At 45.2% G+C, this 15,353-nt stretch overlaps 1 protein-coding gene across 1 annotated transcript in view; it reads left to right on the top strand.

Annotated features, from left to right (window-relative positions):
• Nucleotides 1-15,353, top strand: part of DDB1 (damage specific DNA binding protein 1) — a 990,203-nt gene that overhangs the window by 384,273 nt on the left and 590,577 nt on the right. The gene's annotated exons all lie outside the window — the stretch shown is intronic.

Raw genomic sequence — 15,353 nt, 5'->3', positions numbered from 1 at the left:
ACGTAAGTTAGGGGCCTCCATGGCTTTTCTGGGAAACATCCCCTTGCATGATATATGTAGAGCAGCCACCTGGTCCACTACACATACATTTACCAAACACTATTGTGTAGATGTGCAATCAAAACAGCAGGCAGCTGTAGGACAGGCTGTTCTCAAAACTCTTTTTCAGACCACTGCAGCTGGCACGGGTGGCCGCCGCTAATAGAGGGTACTGCTATATATTCTATGCACAGATATGAATTCAGCAGCCCACATGCCTCGAACTGAATATGCTACTTACCAGTATGCATCTGTTCTTGGCATGTAGGGCTGCTGACATTCATATCGCCCACCCTCCTCCCCGGCGCCTGTAGCAGCTGCAGCTCTCAGAATTACTGTAAGCATGGTCATCACTTTCTGTATCTACTCCATCACTGCCACAATGGCGAAAAACAATCTGAGGATGGAGAGGATGCCCATGCGCACTGTGGTCCAGGGGAGGAGTCACCTATCTCAGGGTACTTCGAAGACTCTTCCAGGACAACAACGTGCAAACATCCGGACCCAACACTAGGCGGCGATCTATGCACAGATATGAATGTCAGCAGCCCTACATGCCAAGAACAGATGCATACTGGTAAGTAGCTTATTCATTACCCATTCAATGTCTTCCCTGATTCCCTGAGTAGCTGCAGGTTATCATTGATTTGGTATGCTCGAAAGTTTTGTGTTAGGCACGGACATGGAGTATTCTCATTTTATGTTAATGTTTGCGAAAATCCGTAACCTCTGTGACTTTATTTCTAACATTTGCTCTTTGCATGGGTCCTGTTATTTTGGGCAAAGACCCATTACCTGTTTCGTATTTGTTCCTCGGGCTGAGAGGGCTGTTTGACTGTTTGAAAGGTCTTGTAAGAATTTCTGTGAAGATGTGTGGATTGCGGGGCTACAATTGTCATTCGGTGTAGTTCTGTGTGCAGTATTAGAAGGTTTAAGGTGATGGATAGGAGTATGCAATTGATAACTGGGATGTTTTGTTGGGGCTTCTACTGGCTTTTTTCAGGTTGCTGAAAAGTGAATAAAATGCTTGTAGGTCATTGTCAGCTGCTTGTATAAGAATGTTGCCATTTTTGTAAATTGAGATGGTAGCTTTCGCTTTGAGTGAGGGGGTGGTAGGTATGAGTTTGAGACCATATGGGATAACCTGTGATGTTCACTGCTTTGAGTGTGTAAAACGCATTCAACCATTTCGCTGTGCATCTTGTGTGGAAAATAAAATCGGTCTTAATGGCTCCATTTGAGAAGCAAAAATAGTAGTCAGATATGAAGGTCTCAGTGTTGCTCCTTAGAACACTGTGTTTACATATTTTTTTGCTCCATTTTAATCAAACGTCCCTCTGGCAGCCAGTGACAAGACCGGTACAAAGCTTCAACTGTGTTCATGGAATGTCAATGGCCTTGCCAGCAAAATATCAACTCTGGACTTCCTTAATTATATAAAATCCTTCTATATCGTCCTGATGTAGGAAACTTAAGTTTCAATAGCATGCACAGCTTCAGCATGTCTATTACACTCCGTTTTGCCAGCTATCAACACAGTCAAGATTACTACCTCTGTTCAAAACCTTGAAACTGAGATAACAATCATTAATGCTTATATTCACCCAAAAAGCAAAGCAAAAGCCTCACATCAGCTGGTAGATCAACTTTTGAAACACATAAGCGAGATGAAAACTACTATGTTTGTCCTGGGGATCTGAACCTGCACCATTTGGGCTCTTCATCGGACGTCTCTGTGATAGCTCAATCTTCACTCTGGAACATACTGGTGCAAGGCAGTAAACTCCATGGCAAAATTAATAGAATAGTCACACTCCTACTGGACGATCGATGGCATCTCAACCTTAGGGCACTCAATGGCAGATTCTCTGACGATACCCCACCAGCAACCTTTTTTATCCTTTCTCTTCCAGAAGTATGATTACACCTTCATCACCCTTCCACTGCTCCACTAGGTCTTCTTGGATAAAGGAGACCGTGATCACCAACCTCAATAGATATCTCTACTGACAACTTCGCCACCATTCAGCCGTTCGGCAGATGCCCAATTCCACCTTTACAGTTAACTACAAGAGGATAAAGTTCGCTAAGTCAACTGTAAGGGATCTGTCACAGTCAGCAATGGCACTACTTCAAGCACAAATAGGCGCTATCGAAAGGTGGGAGTACTTCACCAGCAGTTTGTCAGAAACATTTGCTGCAGCACCCAAAGCAAGGCTGCTCCAAACATCCACTGAGGTGGGGTGCGTTCCAAAGGCCCCTTGGGAACAACTAAAGTTAGCCCATAAAAAACATAAAAAGCACCCTGAGGTCCCTTTAACACAACCCCGAGGACATCACTCTACAAGGATGACTTTGACAGCAAAAAACAACACTGAAGAAGCTGAAGTGAGCTGCCAACTGATCACAAGAAGACAAAGTTTGGGCAAGGCTGTTGGCAGACATCAAGCACCATGTCCGCGCACGCTTCTGGTGAACGGTCAATATGTTATTGCGTCCATCCCATGGGGTAATTGCATCTCACATATCAGGAGAAACATGGGTAGCGTTTCAGGGGGACCATTTTACTGTGCTGCATATGCCATGGGCAAGGCAACTAGAAAGCAGTCAATGGCCACTCTCTCTGAAGCTTTTCAAAAGGAAGGCTGCCCTTCAGCATTCTCCCCACAACCAGCAGTCAGCCCACAGCTCACCCCTAGGTCGTCCCGAATAAATGTAATCAGACGACAAATCGTAAAAGACAGGAGAGAAGGTGCCCCAACGGTATCACCCCGGTGGTCTTCAAACAGAATGCGGAATTCTGAGCGAACACTTTAGAACCACTCTTGTATGGAATTAGACTTCAAGACACAATCCCAGCCTCATGGAGAGGCTTGATAACCTCTCCTGTCTATAAAAGCTAGGATAAGAGCTTGACAAAGAACTAGCGATTGGTTGCCCTAATTGGCAAAGAAGCACAATATTTTGCAGGGACATTACTAATGGACTTTCATCCTTGGCATCTGAGAACGCAATAATACCACTAAATAAAACCAGGTTTCCTAAAACATCTGGCATGTCACTTATTGACATGGCAAAGGCCTCCAAACAGACCCTTCACCTCTGTTTTATTGATTTCAAGGCAGCCTTTTACCACATAGATTGGGGCAGGCTCTGGGGTAAGCTGTCACACTGGCTGATCTTGACACCCCCTCCCCCCACTGTGCTGGACTTTCTTATAACTCTCCACATGGTCACATGTGTGCAGGTGAAGTCGGGTGCAGGATTACACCTCAAGATGAATACCAACAAGCTGAATAAGAGGTGCGTTCTGGCTTCCACTTTATTCAACCTTTTTTTGGCTGACCAGACCTAGGCTAGGGGGTTGGGCATTATCTAGCTTCCTCTAGTCCGACCATGTGGTCCTGGTTAGTCACATTCAGGTGGAACTACAACACCTCCTGAACACAATATAGGTATGGCTTGAACATCAACTTTGATAAGACTATCACTATCAAAAACAGGAAAAGGATGCCGGTCTGGTTGTGGGCTGACACGAATTCAGACAGCAATGGAATATAAATATTTTGGCGTATTTGTCAACAAAGAGGGCCAATTTGTGTGTTAGGAGGCAATCAAAAGGAAAGGGTTGGCATTGACACAAAAAATGTAAAATCAAAACTTTCGGGTCCAATGCTGTCCTCCCTACTCTAGAGAGTGCAAGCCAAACGTTTACCAACTATAACATATGGCAGCGGTGCATGGATACCAAAATACTGGACAGCAAAGCGTACAGAATCATCTTCAGCCTGGTAAACTACACTGTGCCAGCACAGATCCAGCTGGAGTTCGGACTTCAAAAACAGACCTTGGCCAGGCAAGGAGCATTCATAATCTGCTAGGGTAAAATCAGGAAGTCCGCCCCAGCACTTTAAATTACTATCTGTGGCAGGATCGGCAACAGAGAAATGCATCCCGTGCCAGAACTTATCTACAAGAATCTCTGATTAAGACCAGGCTGATCGAGCTTTGAAAAGCTTCGTCAGCAACACACAGTTTTCAAAAATAAAATAAAGCTCCTTAATGCTAGTTGACGACCAGGCTGCCTTCTCAGGCAGAAGACAAACCTAGATTTCACTTAATAGCTATAGCCTACTGGCTGCTCAAAAATACTTTAGCCTAGGTTACTCTAGGAACCATCAAGGATCAATATCTGAAATATCGTCTGGAGTTATTGCTATCTGCTCTGCACCTTCCCCACTGGCAGAGGGAGGCCACATCGATTGCCTGACAATTGTGCGACAAAGTCGTGCCACACTTGTTATGCACTTGTGAAGAGCTGCTGGAGGTAAGGGGACAGTTGCTCAGGGCCCATTTTAACCTAAGAGGGCTCTGTATGCAGGGACCGGCTGTGTTGGCCGGATTCGCGCCCGAAGACCTACAGTTGAATTGTCGTTTTGGTAAAGTTCCTTACACTGGCGGGCAGGAAAATGCCAAAACGAGACAACAAGGCTCCCTGATTAAGATCAATTCTCTTCCAGGGGATCCTCATCAGTAGTCATAAGCACTGAATATTCCCGCCCATGTGCGGGGACCCCGGAAATAATAAAATTATATATGAAAAACACATATATATATATATATATATATATATACAGCTCTGTATATGTATAAACATATATTATTTTTTCCAAGCCAATGCAGCCCCCATAATAGGCAAGACAATGTAGATATAAATATCCAATAAAACATATAGGTATAATAATACACCTAAATCTTTTTTTTTTTTTTTTTTTTTTTTTAATGAGGTAAACACTCATGAGAAAGAAAAGAAAAACACTGTGCCAAACACAGTTCCACAAAACATTGTCAGCCTGCAGGCTGCATTGCAATACAATACCATAGAGACTGAAAAACCTTGTACAGGTAAAAACTGGCACTGTGCCTTTAATGCAGCCCTGATCTCAATATCCCATCATGCCTCAGGGTGACAGTTGGGTCAGTTCTTTCCGGCTCCTTCTGTCAGGACCCTGGAATTCAGCTCTCATCATTTTTGACATTCTTGTCAAGAATTGCTAGTTTTCTAGTGAATTTTTTACTTCATCTTAAATTATCTCCTGTTGGTGAAGCATTTTCCTGATTTTCCTGACAGATTTCAAAACTTTTTTCTGTCAGAAAATGCCTTCCTTGTTCATGCCCTGTCCATCCTGTGGCAAAAATAAGGCTTCTTCAGATACTCATGATGTGTGTATCCTCTGTCTGCCGGACACACACACTCCTGCTTCCTGTCGACATTGTAAGGACCTTTCAAAGAGGACTTTGAAAGAAAGGGAGAGGATTAGGCTTTATGGTTTTACTGAAATGCGGTCAACGTCGAAGCAGTTGATCCCTGTGTGTTCTCCATCGGCGTCTGGCTCGGCGTCGAAGACTCCAGCGGCGGGATCGTCATTGAGTGGTGAGGAGGCCAGGGAGACTCACGCTTCAAAGAGAAAATCAACGTCGATGCAAGATTCGGCGGCGAAACGCATTTGTTCGTCGTCAAACTTCGCCGTCGAGAAAACATCGTTCGGCGTCTAAGGAGAAACCTAATCGTTCGACGTCGAAGTCGACATCAAGACCAAAGTCGACGTCGAAGGAAAGACGGTCGACGTCGAAATCTACAGCGAAGATCGTCGTCAAGAGAACACGGACGTTCATCGGCGTCGAGACTTGGATCGCCGTCGAGAGAGAGACGATCGCCGTCGAAGATATTGCCGACGTCGAGGCGAAGATCGTCGTCGGAGCATGAATCGACGTCGAGGCCGACTCCTCCGTCGGGATCGACGTCGAGGCAGGCGCCTCCGTCGGGATCGACGTCGAGGCAGGCGCCTCCGTCGTCAAAGGTGTCCATGACGCCGGCGAAGATACAGACGTCTAGGCGAAGTTCTCCATTGGGATCTAGGCCTCCGTCCAGGATAAGCCCTCCGTCGACGACAAGGCTCTTGACGTCGAGGCATGACTCACCGCCGGTTATCCTCTTGGCTTCGAAGTCCAGATCACCGTCGAGACAGTCCTCCGCTGTGGGGTATCAGGAAACGTCAATCGACGTCCAGGTCAGCGTCGAGACGCAAGTCTCCGCATAGAGTGAAATGTACACCAGATGTGGCATCGGAGCATGATTCATTCTCTGGTTCTCCGCCCATTTCTATTTCACCATCAATCTCAGCAGGAACAGGATCTCCTCATTCAAGATCCAGATCACCAGAAGTGATAGTCATCTCCAGCTCCTATGTCACCAGTGGAGCATCCTGGTCCAACTAGTCCTCAATTGACAGCGTCACCGGCTCCACTAAGACAGGAAGGGGATCATCCTCCGGGACAAAGTCCCATCAGTGTTGCCTCAGGCCATACCGCCACGTATGCCTTCCATGGCGCATGCAGTAAGCATCTCCTTAACCAGATTGAGGAATCTTACCCAGCCTAGGAGACCAGCAAGTTCCCACTCTCGGGGAAGAGAGTATGAACGGCGCTCACGTTCGCCCAGGAGAAGATCGAGGTCCACCTCTCGCAGAAGAGTCGGTGCGATCTGAGAGAAGACGGCGTAGGTCTCCTACATCCTCTTTTTCAAGTCGTTCTTCCAAGAGAGATTACTCCCCTACACTTTCAGATACGCCTCCATCTCGAGTTTCCCCAGTGGATGACATCAGCACATTTCAAGATGTTTTGTGTAGGGGAGCGGCAAAGTTGAACATTCCAATGCCTGTCCAAGAGACAACTTCCTCTGTCATCTTTGAGACCCTTCATGAGAGAACGACGTCTCGTCCACTGTTGCCTCTGGTCCCTGGGTTGCTTAAACCAGTGATGGATGTCTTCCTCATGACTGCTACCATCAAGTCAGCTCCGGCACGAATACTCAAGAAATATCGTCCCGCTCCGGAGGATCCTCTGTTTCTCAAGGCGGACCCTCCACCTGACTCTGTGATCACTACGGCCACCAGGAAAACCCACTCGTGGCTTTTTCATCCACAGTGCCACCGGACAAGGAAAGCAAGACGCAAGACTCTTGGGGAAGAAGAGTATGCGGATCGGCTGCCTCCAGTTTGAAAGTTGCTAGTGCCTCAGCGCTCTTGGGATGCTACGACAGATCACTCTGGGATTCTCTTCAAAGATTCATAGAGAAACTTCCTCAGGAGGATAGAAAGGACTTTGAGGAGATCTTACAGGAGGGCAGTCTGGTCTCTAATCAGGTCATAAGTGCGGCAGCAGATGGACAACGCTGGCGGCTCACTCCTACGCCCATGGTATTTCAGCCAGAATATCTTCTTGGCTCAGATTAACAGCTCTTGAACCTGAGGCACAAGCCAGAATTCTCAATCTGCCTTTTTCTGGGAGCTCGCTCTTTGGTTCACATACCGATGACGAGATGGCTCGTGTGAAGTCTGAACTCGACACCATGAAAGCCGTGGGGCTAGAGAAAAGGAAAGAGTTCCGTCGTCGTAGGGGAACCGACAGTCATACCTTCCAGCAGAGGGTTCAAACCCCTCACTGGCAGAAGAACCAAGACCAGCAAGGGCAGAAAAAGCAACAATTCCAGTCCCGCAGATCGACTAGAGGACAAGGAAACAACCGCCAGTCCAAAAGCGGAAACTAGGCTCAAGGCAAGCAATGAGCAATCGCTTCCTCCAATACCGTCCACCGCTCCGGTGGGAGGAAGTATTTCGCGACATCTTCGAGAGTGGCAAAACATCACCAGAGACAAGTGGGTTCTAACTATACTGCAACATGGATACTCTCTTCGTTTCCGGAGTCGTCCTCGATCGATCCACCCAGTGCATTCATCTCATCAGCTCAAGATGCTAAGAGAAGAGGTGGCAACCCTTCAACTCAAATCGGCCATAGAAAGGGTTCTGAGAGCGCAGAGAGGGAGAGGAGTCTACTCCAGATATTTTCTAATTCAGAAGAGAAGTACTAAAACAGAGTTCAGACCCATCTTGGATTTACGAACACTCAACAAACATATCAAGAGGGAGAAGTTTTGCATGCTTGCGCTTCACCAAATATATCCACATCTCCGTCGAGGCGATTGGATGTGCTCGCTGGACCTGCAAGACACGTATTTTCATATACCCATCTGCCAGCGTCATAGGAAATACCTAAGATTCGTGGTAGGAACCTCCCACTACCAGTTCAAGGTTCTACCATTTGGCATGAAATCGGCACCAAGAGTGTTCACAAAGTGCATGGCGGTGGTAGCTGCTGCCCTGAGGTGCGCAGGAGTCTTCGTCTATCCCTATCTAGACGACTGGTTGCTAAAAGGTCCGTCGCCTCAGACTGTAAGTTCCCAGCTGACACGCTGCCTGAATCTGTGTCAGCGGTTGGGGCTCCGGGTGAGTCACAAGAAATCCACCTTCACACCAACGCAAAGGATACACTACCTGGGAGCGATTATAGATTCTGAACTAGGAAAAGTGTTTCCTTCGGAGGAGAGACAGTTATCCCTCGCTCACAAAGGCAGGCATGTTATAACCAACAGGCTGTCTACAGCGCGACAGATATCATCCCTGCTAGGGGCCATGGCATCTTGCATATTCCTAGTGCCCAACACCAGGTTGCGGTTGCGTCCTCTCATACAGGATCTAGAGGACAAATGGGACTGAAACTTCTCTGTGGGAGGACAAAGTGTGTCTTTCGACAATGGCCAGACAGTCGATCAAGTGGTGGTTGAAGCCGAGCAATCCACAGCTGGGGATTCCCTTCCATCAGGAACCTCCATAGCAAACATTGATCACCGACGCATCGCTACAAGGCTGGGGCGCGCATCTGGGGTCTCTACAGACTTGGGGGCTTTGGTCCAGGCGAGCAGCTATATCACATCAACATGCTAGAGCTCAGGGCAGTACATCTCGCCCTCAAGGCTTTTCTGCCCTCAATCAGGACGAGATCCATTTTAGTACAAACGGACAACACCACCACGATGTACTACCTGAACAAGCAGGGCACTCTCGCTGGAGGCTCAATCCCTGTGGCACTGGATCCTGGCAAGGAACATTTCCATAACGGCAGTGCACCTGCCAGGCGAGCTCAACGTTCAAGCGGACTCACTCAGTCGGCACTTTCAAGATCCAGATGACTGGGTCCTCAATGACGAGGTGCTAGAGGACATTTGCGAGGAGTGGGGCCGTCCGCAAGTGGATCTCTTCGCGGACGAAAACACAAAATGCCGAGGCTTCGCCTCGAGGTACTATCGACCAGGGTCTCTGGGGAATGCCCTTTTGATCGACTGGTCAATGACATTTGTGTACGCCTTTCCTCCTCTTCCGCTAATCCCGAAAGTGGTGACCAAGCTGCAACACTCGACCACCAAGATGCTCCTAATAGAACCGGACTGGCCGAGGCAGTGGTGGTACCCAGATCTCCTTCACCTATCGATGCGCCCGCACAAGCGTCTGCTGTGCAGGCCGGACTTGCTAACCAAGATGCAGGGGAGGATTTACCATCCCAACCTTCCCTCACTGAGCTTAACAGCATGGCTCCTGAAGTCCTCCAGTATGGCCATTTAAACCTTCCTCAGGAATGTATGACCATATTGAAGGAAGCTAGGAGACCTTCTACGAGACACTCATATTTCTGTAAGTGGAAGAGATTTTATTTATGGTGTATTCAAAATCAATATAACCCTACGAAATGTCAAGAGGAAGTGATATTACCGTATCTACTTCACTTAGCCAGAGTGGGGTTGAAATTCTCCTCCATCAAAGTGCACCTGGCGGCCATTACGGCCTATAGGCGCTCTCCATCTCAGCATTCTTTCTTTAAGGTTCAAGTGGTAAGATTTTTTGCAGGGACTCAAAGGTTTACCCCCCAGTAAGGCCTCACTCGCCTCCTTGGGAGCTGAACCTGGTTCTTTCAAAACTTATGAGTCCACCTTTCGAACCCATACATAAGGCCACATTACAGCACCTTACGTGGAAAGCAGCCTTCTTGGTAGCTATCACCTCAGCACGTAGGGTGAGTGAAATACAGGCCCTCTGCTCTAAAGAACCCTACACGGGGTTTCATCTTAATAGGGTGGTGATGAGGACTCATCCTTCTTTTTTTACCTAAGGTGGTGTCCGACTTTCATGTGAATCAGTCTATCTCACTACCAACTTTCTTTCCCAACCCTTCCTCGCCAGCTGAGAGGGCGTTGCATTCTTTGGATATTAAGCGAGTTCTCAAATTTTACCTAGATAGAACTAAGGCTGTCAGAAAGTCTGACCAATTGTTTGTAAACTATGGTGCTGTCCGTACAGGTTTTGCAGCATCTAAACGTTGTATTGCCAGATGGATAGTGTCAAGCATTAAATTGGCTTACCAACTAGCTCAGAAACCGTTGTGGCCTCTACCGAAGGCACATTCCACAAGGGGGAAAGCGGCTACTGCTGCGTTTCTCAATAATGTCCCACTCTCCGAGATCTGTAAAGCAGCTACTTGGAGATCTGTCCATACATTCACGAGACATTATTGTCTGAACTCGTACACCAGAGCAGACACCCAAGTAGGGCACGCCTCCTTGAGGAATCTGTTCAACAACTGCAGTTCTCATTTGTCTGCAGGTGGAAGGTGGGCTTGCTATTCTATTCAGTGCTTATGACTATTGATGAGGATCCCCTGGAAGAGAAGGATTAGTTACTTACCTGTAATCCTAGTACTCTTCCAGGGGTATCCTCATCAAAGTCATAAGCAACCCACCCGTCTCCCAAGGCAAACGAGAGGACTGTATTATTAAATATGGATGAAGTATATCTTTGTGTTTAGGACTAAGGGTCCCGCAAAGAAAAACTGACCCAACTGTCACCCCTGAGGCATGATGGGATATTGAGGTCAGGGCTGCCTTAAAGGCACGGTGCCAGTTTTTACCTGTACAAGGCTTTTCAGTCTCTATGGTATTGTATTGCAATGCAGGCTGACAATGTTTTGTGGATCTGTGTTTGGCACAGTATTTTTCTTTGTTTTCTCATGAGTGTTTACCTCATTAATATAAAAATTAAAAAAGAGAGAGAGATTTAGGTGTATTATACCTATATGTTTTATTGGATATTTATATCTACATTGTCTAGCCTATTATGGGGGCTACATTGGCTTGGAGAAAATAATATGTTTATACATGTACAGAGCTGTATATATGTTTTTCATATATAATTTTATTATTTCCGGGGTCCCCGCACATGGGCGGGAATATTCAGTGCTTATGACTTTGAGGATACCCCTGGAAGAGAACTAGGATTACAGGTAAGTAACTAATCCTTCTGCACTTTAGGAGGGGGCAGGCCAAGATCACATTTGATCCTGCCCTTATTGCGGTTCAACCAAGCTGTGAGGTCGAAACCTGGCATCTTTGCACTGCGCACTTAAGCTCTGATGCTTTTTGCACTTTGTCCTTTTGCACTGAGAACTAGAGCAGGCTGTCCTTGACACTGTTCTGCCTCAGGACCACAGACAACAACTTTGCACTTGGCAGTTCATGCTCTGATGCACGTTTGCACCCTTTTCTCTTTGTACTTGGATCTAGAGTCCGGCCGTCCCAATTATCACTCCATCGATCGTAGACAGCGGCCTTGCCAGATGCCCCTGCTACTTCAAACACTAAAACTGAACTTGAAGGACGAGCTGGTTGGTACATGGGATTTTTTCATCTGGACCGGCCGTACTTCAGTGGATGGCAGTCCAAAACATTACATAATGTCCCGACTGACGTCACTTTGCAGAATGAATCATGATGGGAACAACATGAGCCCTAGCACTTGTGAAACACTTTTTTGCACCTGCCGCATATTGCAGTTGACATTGCACCTGGCCCACAGAATGAAGCTGGGCTGTCATCTGACAATATTTTTAACCACACCTAGGCAATCACAAAAAGTAGTTCATGATGACCAACTTTTAACTGGCTCTTGCCTGTCAGGTACTACCATCAGTTATGTATGTCACACAATACTTTACTGTGTATTTATGGTTTTAAGGTATTGCAATGGTTTTCAGTAACTAGGCAAATAAATATAAATTTTAACCTGAAGACTTGAAAGCAGGATGGCAATGTCTAAAACCTTATTCCTTAAGTACAGCTCTTAAAATGCGGTCTCTAACTTTGACATTTGCATAACAAAACAATGTAAAGTGCTTTGGAGGGCATAAGGAAAGGTTGCCTGACCAAAAGCCCTTGTAGGGAAATAATACTAGAAAGTGCTCAACCAAAAACAAGTCAACATACATCTTTAATGAATGTTTACAATTGCTGCTAGGTGAAATTGCAATGCATCAGAAGTTAACAAAGCAGTGTGTGCCACAATGGTTGGTTTGTGCTTTCCTCTAAAACAGTTTTTCTTTTAAAGAAAAAATGAATAAATAAACTTTGAAGATGGCTCTTAGAAATGGAGCAAATCAATTCTGGGTTATCAAATATATCCGCATTCCTGACATTTATGCAAATATTTCTTGAGTGATGTAACCACAAAATTCCTAAATTGTGCTCCAGAGATAAGCAGGTTCTCAACTGTTTATTTCCATACAGAATACCACAGTAGGAGGGGATGCAAGCTAATAAAATTTTCCTAATAATTTAGTCCCATTTCCATGTGGCATTTCCAGTTGGAGCACCTAGATGGTACTGCCTAGGTTCTCTTCAGACATTGGTTTTCAAGGGTTTGGAGACTCTTTCAAAAAGCAAAACCACATCGACCAGCTCCATAACTAGCTAATGAAGCACATTTTGCCTTGTATTGCAAAGACATTTCAGGCTAAGGCTTCTGTCTTAATTTGTTTGAAAATTTAAATAGGGATTCAAGTGAACCAGTAAATTGCGGTTTCCTTATTTCTCTCTGAAGAGCCCAGTTCCTTTCTTCATCAGATAGTATACCCATATATGCCCAGGGACCTACTTTACCAATTCTGATACCCAAAATAGTTTGTGGACTAGTCTTAGTAGATTTCAGTCCACGATCATTGTAAAAGTTTTACTTGGGTTAGTTCTTAAACCCAATTCTCCCATGAAAAGAACCAAAGTATCTAGCCGTTCTTGCAAACCATTGGTGGTGCTTTACATCACTACTGCGTCATCAGCACAGAGAAGAGTTAGTCGGGTGATTACCTACTAGGGGGCATAGGTTGTCCCTTTTTCCCCAGATGTCTTTCTAGATAGTTAATACTTACATTGAAAAGAAAAGGAACTAAGATGTAAGCCTTGTTTGACATGATGTTTAATCTAAAAAGAGCTAGAACATTCTCCCTGTGGACCATACCTCACCGTGGCGGCAGCATGAGAGTACAACGGGCGTAAAAAAGTTGCTATTGATTCCTCTTTGCCTAGACCTGACATAATAGCCCAAAGCTTACTGTCATTGACACAGTTGAAAGCGCTGGTGAAATCCATGAAGGAATGGTGAATGGAGCCTTGTTTCGCCAGGGTGTGTATCCTTATTAAGAGATGTAAGTTGAGAGCTTCTTTTGCTGTGTCCTGCCCTTTCCTAAAACAGTGTTGCACCGGTGTAAAAATATAATTTTCACCTGCCCAGTTTTCCAGTCTGAGAATTCGCCCATCCACTTTAAACATTAAGTTTCAAAGCACTATTCAGCAGTAGCTCTTAGGATCTTTTCTTTTTCCGGTTTTAAAAATAGGAGCTATTACTGATTCTAACCAAGAATGAAGCTGACCAAGTCTAATAGTCTTTTGGGCATTGGTTAATATTTGAGCCCACAGCTCAACCATGTTTCTGAACCAATCCAGAGCGACCCCTTCAGGATCAGGGGTCTTCCCATCCTTACTCATTTTCAAGTCCAGAAGAACATGCTCAATAAACGGTCCGCATAAGAGAAGGCCCAGGTTTGATAAGGAAATCTACTACTTTAGGTACGCAGTCTGGGCCTGTCATAGTGTAAATGCCTTTAAAATAGCCCACCCAATGAGTGGCCGTGATGTTATGTTCTGCTGTTGGGGCTGGAGACTCCTTAAATGCCACTGTTATAGTTTAGTGAACTAACTGGAACTTGCGCCTCGTCTTACATCAATCATGAGATGTTGAATGACATAGATTACATCTATCATGACATCTCGGTCGTAGCCTCCGGCCAGACCCTCCATTCAATCCTCATGAAGAGTTTGACTTGGTGACTAAACTGTGGCAAAGCCCTTCACCCAACCTTCTGCAAGCATCAAACCTCCTCTGCACATGATCTACAGCATATGTAGGACAAGTTTGACACGGAGCCTAGGTTTGTCCGGGGTCTGCACCCAGCCCCCTCCAAGTGGCCAACTGCCACTGCGCATAGACTTTGTTGGATGCAGGGTCTGTTGTGGTCTTGCAGACAACGTCCACTTTACATGTCTAAAGTAGGGGTTGGGTGGTGAGCTAGCCGTATGTCCAGACAATCACCCAACCCTCTGTATGAGGTCAACATCCACTGCGCATGGCCTTTAGCCATGCACAGTGTGGGGGTTGGCCGCAGGGCCTGATCTGTTGCCATGCCCTGCTCATACCCGTCTATGATCACCTAACCTCCTACTGTATCAGCCTTCATCCCTTTACAAGAAAGGTTGACCAAAGAGTCGGATTTCTGTGTATGACCTACCCCCACTGCATCCTTCCATTGGATGCATAGAAGTAAAAAGACAATGACATCCATTGAAAGTGCTTATCATGTGAAATATCCAATGTATTTAGTATCTTTCAAAAGCTTACAGACTAGCTTGTAAGAGTCCAGACATCAGTTTTTTTGTTGTTACTCCTTGTTCACAAAGTCTATAGCACACTGTCTGAACCATTGGCTGATCTGATTATAGTTAAACAAAAACATTGTTGAAATTACTAATCATGATGTAATAAATGATGTCATTTAACATATCATGAATGATGTACCATGTGAGATCATACGCAGTGCATTATTTGGGGGCAAGGTAGGCCAATAAACTATAATTGGCCGATGTCCGTTTTTTAAAAGTTTTCTTTAAACATTGGCCTGTGTCCCATTCAAATACTAAAATACAAAGTACATTTTACCACAGTTTTTTTTCTGCGTGTGACTGCGTGTGTGTGTATATATATATATATGTGTGTGTGTATGTATATGTGTATATGTGTATAGATATAGATATATAGATATAGATATATAGATATATAGATATAGATATATAGATGTATAGATATAGATATATAGATGTATAGATATAGATGTATAGATATAGATGTATAGATATAGATGTATAGATATAGATGTATAGATATAGATGTATAGATATAGATGTATAGATATAGATGTATAGATATAGATGTAGATATATAGATATATATATATATAGATATAGATATATATAGATATGTTTG

This window comes from Triturus cristatus, chromosome 3_2 (genome assembly GCF_964204655.1).
Source record: "Triturus cristatus chromosome 3_2, aTriCri1.1, whole genome shotgun sequence".
Lineage (NCBI taxonomy): Eukaryota > Metazoa > Chordata > Amphibia > Caudata > Salamandridae > Triturus > Triturus cristatus.
The sequence above is the reverse complement of the archived record's forward strand: the minus strand, read 5'-3'. Positions and strand labels throughout refer to the sequence as shown.